Source organism: Brachyhypopomus gauderio, chromosome 19 (assembly GCF_052324685.1).
Source record: "Brachyhypopomus gauderio isolate BG-103 chromosome 19, BGAUD_0.2, whole genome shotgun sequence".
Lineage (NCBI taxonomy): Eukaryota > Metazoa > Chordata > Actinopteri > Gymnotiformes > Hypopomidae > Brachyhypopomus > Brachyhypopomus gauderio.
This window is the reverse complement of record NC_135229.1, coordinates 6399147-6406721: the sequence shown is the minus strand read 5'-3', so window position 1 is coordinate 6406721 and position 7575 is coordinate 6399147. Positions and strand designations below refer to the sequence as shown.

Genomic DNA, 7575 nt, shown 5'->3' with positions numbered 1-7575 from the left:
TGGTAATGACTAAAGCATAGCATAATGCCCGCTAGCTTGGGACTTAAAATATTAGAAGTGTTTGTGATGGTGTCTCTGCAACATCATTCTACGCTCTTTTTAACACTGCTTTTTTATTCTAATGCTGTAATTTAGTAATACACTAATTACACAGATCTAGTGAGATCTACAGTTCCATTCTGTCTGCACTGCAAAAATGCAGACGAAGGAAAAACTAACAAGGAAAATGATGTCCAATAAATTCCCCACACAAACGTATTTAAATCAATATATTATTGGGAACCATGGGATTTCAATTTAAAATGCAATAAGCCACAATTACAAATTACTTGTATCTACAGCAGAGGGCTTTATTAAAATATTTTTAATATACATCTTATTTGATCATTCTCTTTGACAGGGTCTTGTATATCTATATATGACCACCACCAGTTCCATCCAATGCTAATGAATATTTACTGATATATTGGTTTCATTTGTTTGAAAACAACCAAACGTATTTTAGCACCCAAAAGATACCAAGGATTTCTTGTATTTCCTGGGCTAATACTCGCTTTGCGGACGAAGGCTATTGTTCTCTCACAGTAATCAGTATACTACTGTAGCCGTAGTTTGGCATGATTTGTGTCGAGGAGGCATTTGTGCCATTGCGAGTGGCGAGTTGTAGACCAGGTGAAGACTTTCTAAGGTCTTAAATTTCACCTTGGCTTGGTGTCGCACATGCCAGAAGACTTACACAGTGCAAAAGGCAGACCTGATCCAGTGTTACGCTTATCATGTGTGGGGAAACCAGATTTATGCATTAAAATGTTCTCCATTTTTTTTGAAGTAGCTTTGTTTTACTTTGGTATTGAAGAACTAGAACTTTTTGATTGTCGCATAACTTAAATTGTTGCTAGTTGCCTTTTATTTTTCATGTCATGATTCTTCAAATGCTTTTCGTGCCGTCAGGAACCATCTGCTCAAACACAAAAGGGAAGTTCAGTTTGAGGCATCAGACTTTCGGGCTTCAACCTTTAAAACACAGAAATCAGACATTTTATTTTTGAACTGTTTATAGACATGATGGCACCTGCATGCACTGCTGTCAACCTAATGATCTTAAGCAAACCACTTGTTTTATTATCATTTTGAAGTCTAGACTATTTCCCATTCTTTCCCCTATAATTTATGTGCCTAAAGATTTCTTTCATTATGCGCTCCATTTCATCCTGGATACTCTAGCGTGCCGTGCACAGAACACAGGAAAGTAGCTGACAGACTGATCGAATAGACTGGCCTTACATATCTGTGTCTATCTTGATAATGGTGCAGATAGTGCAGTTAAGCAAAAGAGTTTGTGTGTGTGTATACGAATGCATCCATCTCATAAGCTGAGTCACAGTGTGTTGCAGAGAAATCCACACAGATTGGACCGAGCTGTTTATTACACTGCAGCACAAGCGGTAACACATGGTGGAAAAACAATGGCGCATTATTAACGTTGGGATGCTCCCGAGAGTTACTGATTATATGTATTTACTCACTTATGGAAATGTGCTGGAATTCACCGATTTCATTTAACACGTATGGTTTACATTAAGTATGGAGTTCAGGTGTTTTTGGGGTTGGATGGATAGATAATGCTGTCTTTCTTGAAGTCAAGAAAACATTTGGGAACTTTGGATATGTGTTTCAGCCAGGTTTGTGGTGTCCAATGAAAATGCATTTTGTTGTATATATCCAGCTAGTTTCTAGAATTAGTTTCTAAATGCAGTCCGAATAATTTTCTACAGAGCCTTTCAAATTTAGGCACTTTGCATTGCACCTGCTGGCTAATGAACATGTTTATGTATCATTTGTGGCGATATCAGTGCTGACATTTAAGGATGGAATGTCTGCTAGAACTTGCACATGAAAGCAACAAGAAATAAACATATTTCTAATTGTATTGTGACTGATTTTGTTCTTTCTATACATTGTTGCCTCCAATCCTTTAATGTTGCGTTGGCTATTTGCTGTTAACGGTCTTGATTCTGTATTCAAATTTTCCTATATAATACAGCTTAACTGTGCACACAGGCAGCCTTAAAAACAAACCGTCCAAACAAATATTGCTTTGCTGTGAAAGCAAAAATATCTCTTCAGCTGTGGATACAAGTCCGTTAGAGTTTCGGTGCCGACGCGTTCTCCTTCCATGCATCCTTCCTTTGGGTTTCTGTTGATCTGCACCGTCTGCTTGGCTTCATCTCCTCGGCTGTGTTTGGAAGCAAATTCAGAACTTTGTACCCTTGCTTCTGCAAAGGTGACGTGTGGATGAATTCTGTTCCAACAGGTACATGCAACCTGAGATACTCTTCCAGTCTGTATGTTCACATATCTCAAGTGAAGGCGTATTGCGGTATGTAAGCTTCCATATCGTAAAGCCGATCATCATTCACACGGGTCACGCTCCCTGCTCTCGTGTGGCATGTGAGTGCAGCGTGACGAAGTAGGTCAGTTCATCACAACGAGCTTGCCTGCGCTTACGGCCTAGAGGTCCCGTGACCATTTTCGGGAGCTTGGCTTGTCGATCTTGTGTTCTCATCTCTCGGGTAGGCCACCGGGCAGGATCTCCATCCTCAACTTCTCCTCTGAAGGAGCGAGAGATCTGGGGAGAAGAAGGACTGAGCTTCAGAAGCAGGAAGTGGAGAAACCCTTAAAACACTGGAGAAAACATCAAACATCTAGATAGCTATACATAATATACTCATGCACTTGCACACAGGGACATAGGGTGCTACTGAATTAAGTGGAAAAACTCTTGAATGTATTCTTGAAGAAAAATTCTACATTTCATGGCTTTTATTAAGTGAAACTTACCAGCTCAGATACATTTTACTGGGGTTCCCAGTTGGGGCCATTGAAAACTGAAAATCTTTCCATGGCTCACCAAAGCCAAAGCCATAACTGAATTTCTGGGTTTTCACAGAAAATGGAATATTTATCGTGAAACGTGTGATTTTCACAGGGGTGAATTGCCCATTTTTGTCTTTATTAGCTTTTGTGGGCAGAGCTTAACTGGTGGCAGGAATTGACAACGTAATGGTGTCAGGTGATGGAATCTAGGAATAGGAATCATCTGGAGCCATTCAACTTTAATGGTTTGCCAGCAGAGGTCCTTGTACACCAGTGGTGGCCAACCAGTTGATTGCCTTCAATAGGTCAGTCTCCTGTGTCAATCGTATCGGCTGTATGAGTAATATGACTGCTGTAGTCATCACATAGCTGCACTCATCTGCACTTACTCTTATTAGTAGAGCTATAACAATTGGCTATCTCTCTCTCTCTCTCTCTCCTCATTTGCCATGTCCATCCCCAGACAAATGGTCAAAAAAAATTGTCAAAAATGCATCATACCATCCTGAAGTGACTCAAATTTGATTTTTAATAATTTTTTTTCCATAAAAAAGATGCAAATGGTCAGATGAGAATTTAGATGAGAATTTTTTTTGCCTACACTGTAAAAAAAAAAAGTGTAAAAAAACGGTAATTTTCTGGAAATGGGGGTGCCAGAAAATTACTGTAAAAAAACAGATAAGTACTGTAAATTTAAAAACATACATAAACTGTAAAAAAACGGCAATTTTCTGGCGCCCCCGTTTCCAGAAAATTACCGTTTTTTTACAGTTTATGTAAAAAAACAGATAAGTACTGTAAATTAAAAAACATACATAAACTGTAAAAAAACGGTGATTATAACACTTAACATGCAACACTGTCATTTTAAAGGAAATATTCCTAAAATTGAATGTGGTCTTTACTCTAGTTCACATTCAATTATAACAATATTGCAGTGTGGTGTAGGAAGGAGAGGTAGCAAACAGATCCACCGCAGCACAAGGCTTTTTAAATTCAAACTGCCTCAACAACATAATCACGCCAGACCCCACGATCACGCAGAAGAGACTTAATTTAGACACAAAACATGAGAGAACGGCAATAACACGACAACACTACACAAACATGGCATAGAATAATTCACACAGTACAACTACATAAATTGATGAAGGGGGACTTAAACCAAGTAATGCACATAATCAAGTACACAATTAATCAACACATGCATAGACATCACATTAACAGATAACGATACCGGAGTCGCAGAGACTCATGGGAAGTAGCGCCGTTGTCACGTAGGGCAACGCCCCCTCTCGTGGCTGCCACTCTGGGTTCCCTCGTGTCTGTGTTCCGTGCCTGCACCCTGCCCCGCTCGTTGTCTCTGAGATTCCCTGATTGTCCGCCACGCCCCTGTCATAATCGTCCCCACCTGTTCCTAGTTTAGTTCAGTGTTCATATAGTCCCTGTATTTCCCCAGTCTGGTTGTCGGTTGTTTTGGATGTCTGACCGTTTATGTGTTTCTCAGTTTCGTGTTGCCCTGCTGTCGTTTGTTGCTTTCCGTGTCGTTATGCCCCTGTACCTGTCCAACCTTGATGGCTCTCCTGTTATGACCCCTGCCTGCCACTACGATGACGATTGTGGAATGCCCTGCAATAAATCTCGCTCTTCTCAGCGATTGTGTCCGTCTCCTCGCTCCGTGGCGCGAGCCACGTTACAGCCGTCCCCCATTGGACCGACGCTTCAATATAAAAATATATATAACATTAATAGTTAAAATGAGCCATAAACTCCGAACCGTCAGAACACACATTTCAACGCTACGGTTATAGTTAAACTATGATCGGACAGGAATGCCAGACACATGTTCTAGCACTATATGAACCGATAAGAATATATTACGCGTTAACTAAATAAGTTACATGCACTGAAAGCTGACGTTGCAAATACTCATTTGAAGAAACACTGATTTCAAAACTCATGCATTTGGGCTGCAGCGGGGTGATAACGAAAGGTTCTTCAAACAATATGCACAACCAGAACAACTCTTCATGCACACTGTGCAGTGGTCCGATTCAAACAGGCCCCACCCCTACCAATCATAAACTTAACATATTCAGTTATCTTTACTTAACATGATCATTGCAATGCCTATTTCAGCTCAATAATGATAACAACTAGTTTTATTTAGTAATGGCAATATTTTTTATGAAACATGAAATAATAATTAATGATTACTAAAATAATTTATTAAAACCTAATCCGGGTTTACAGTGTAGATACAGTGATACAGATACAGTGCATATTTAATAGTGGATTGAAAATGAGATGGATCTGGAACGCCTTAACTCTTTATGTATGTTATAAATATAAAAATAAATCACAGTCAAGAACATTTTACTTTTTACTCACTTTTATAACATGAAAATCACATATTTAACATGTCAAAACTTAAATTAAAACATGCATCAATGTTGTCTTGTAATATTTCCTTGAAATTAATTCCAGAAGATTCTATTACTTTGTCTCATTAAGATTAATCAATATTACTTTCTTTTTACAGTTTGTTTAGTTAAAATTATTATCTAAGAATTGTTAAAAAACAGATTTATAATGTATTTAATTTATACAGATTTTTCTTGTTAAATCACATGACATTTTTAAATAAACAGTTTGTTCTGGTAATTGTAATACACTTTCCCTGTCATTTTAAAATACAGGAAAAAACTGTAAAATTTATTGGGAAAAACCTGTAAAAAAACTGTTTTTTTTTACAGTGTATGTACATATGTTCAGCGCTGTCGTTCGTCAAAAGCAGTTTGGGCTTTTCAACCTGATTGTGTACATGAAAATTTTGTACCAGTTGCCTTGTCTAACAGTAGCCTAGTTGTCTTGCCTTAAATATGATGATTTTTGTTGGTGTTACAGATGACTTGTGGCAAAATGTATTCATATTTCCAATTGAGCCATTTTGGAGGACAGATATGTTTATATTTCAAACACATCACTTGCAAGATAAGCAAATCTGATCTGAGAAAAAATCAGAGCTGAGTGTAAGAAAAGAGTGTGGTCAGAATATTCAACATAGCTTGAAGCTGCCTGCTTGTGAATCAGGTGTGGAAGTTCTCGGTCGATTTCAGAGACTCCAAAGTTATATCTTGAGATTAATTATAACTGTTCAGGAAAAGTGAAGTAACGAGTTCACTGGCACAACAAGTGAAACACCCATAGGTTTACTGGCACAACAAGTGAAACACCCATAGGTTTACTGGAACCACAGGAACCACAGTAGGCTATATCAGCTGATATAAACCAATAGAAATCAGGGAAATTAACATAAACCAATGAGAGGAAATGTAGCTGACAATTATTAATTATTAATATAGCTGACAAATTAAAAATATGTCAATATTGGCTTTTATATTGACTTGAGATCCGCTCAAGACATCCCCAGTACAACTGTCTTATTTCTTGGCATCTTTTCATTACTGTCCACTTTACAGCCGGACTCAGTGTCCGGGAATCATGCATATGAAGAGGTTAGGAGCCACAAAGAGATAAACATTCTTTACTTAAGCGCAGTTTCCATTGGGTTTATTGCCAAATAGTGCATTTGCAACCTGTTACCTTCAATAAAGTTTTGTGGTACAGACATAAACTAAATATTTTACAAGAGCCTCAGTATTGATGGCCGATGTCTTCAGTCCCATTTAGTAGACTTTTTTTTTTGTTAGAAAAGGTATTAAAGAAATGGTTCTGTTAAGCTTTGTTCATCCTCTTTTTTTCTCTTTGTGGAGGATTTCAAGTGCACTCTTTCTTGACAAAGTGACAATAGAATAGTTTATTAGAATTTAAATTGTTAAACTCCAGTCATATCCACACGTTAGCTAGGTTGCATACATACCCCATGTCTGTGTGTTTGTATAACTTTACAGATGTACAGATGCAAGTAAAATACTGGATAGGCCAGTGTTACTAATCCGTTACTAACCTTTTTTCCCTTCGGTCTTCAAAGAAGATTTGATCCTTCATTGAATCCTGCTGCAAGTCTAAAATGAAAGAACTACTTTGTTCAATTGTAGAGGCATTCCATATCATTTGAATATAAAAGAAAAATCTTCTAACCACATTTATTTTTTATTTGAGTCCTGTTTTGGGCATTGGATTTGTTGTTTCCCCAAAGACATTCAAGCCAAATCTTCTGAACATGCAGTTGATTGGCTTGTGTTTGTTGGGTCATAGATTTGTGAGTTTGGTGGTGAGTGGTGGTGAGTGGTTGTGTTTTAGTAGTTTTAGCGGTGGGTGGTGGTTATTTCCTTCGTGGTTGGTCTCTGTGAGGCACGTCTTTGCAGAAGTGCTCTTGCCTGCAAAACCAAACACTAATACAGCAAAACCAAAGGAGTGAAAGTTGCAACGACTGCTCAGAAGGATGTCTGTTCTGAAGAAAGAGAAGAAGAGCATAGCAACTATGAAGGTGGGCTTTTAAGACTGGAGGGGAAGACATTGGAAGCGAGTAAAACGTGCGTCCTAAACCACCTAGTTAGCATGATGGTTGAAGTGGCAAAGCATTCTACGTTCTTTCTGTGTAGGCCCCCGTTTCACAGTAAGCACTTCTGAAACTTTTTTTTTCTAGATGTCAGAGTCTATGCTTCAGTTTTTACAGAGAGAAGCTAGGTTTGTTTTCTTCCCTGTAGTGGACCCCCTTCCCCTTTGCTTTCC

General features: G+C 38.3%; 1 protein-coding gene and 1 long non-coding RNA gene across 2 annotated transcripts in view; one reads left to right on the top strand and one right to left on the bottom strand.

The window, feature by feature from the left end:
• The window catches only part of st3gal3b (ST3 beta-galactoside alpha-2,3-sialyltransferase 3b), a 50126-nt gene that overhangs the window by 1501 nt on the left and 41050 nt on the right, over positions 1-7575 (top strand).
• On the bottom strand, positions 516-7115 carry LOC143482902 (uncharacterized). The gene is made up of 2 exons (XR_013122325.1): positions 6848-7115; positions 516-2629 (listed from the first exon to the last, which is right to left on the bottom strand). It is a non-coding gene; the product is annotated as an uncharacterized LOC143482902 (long non-coding RNA).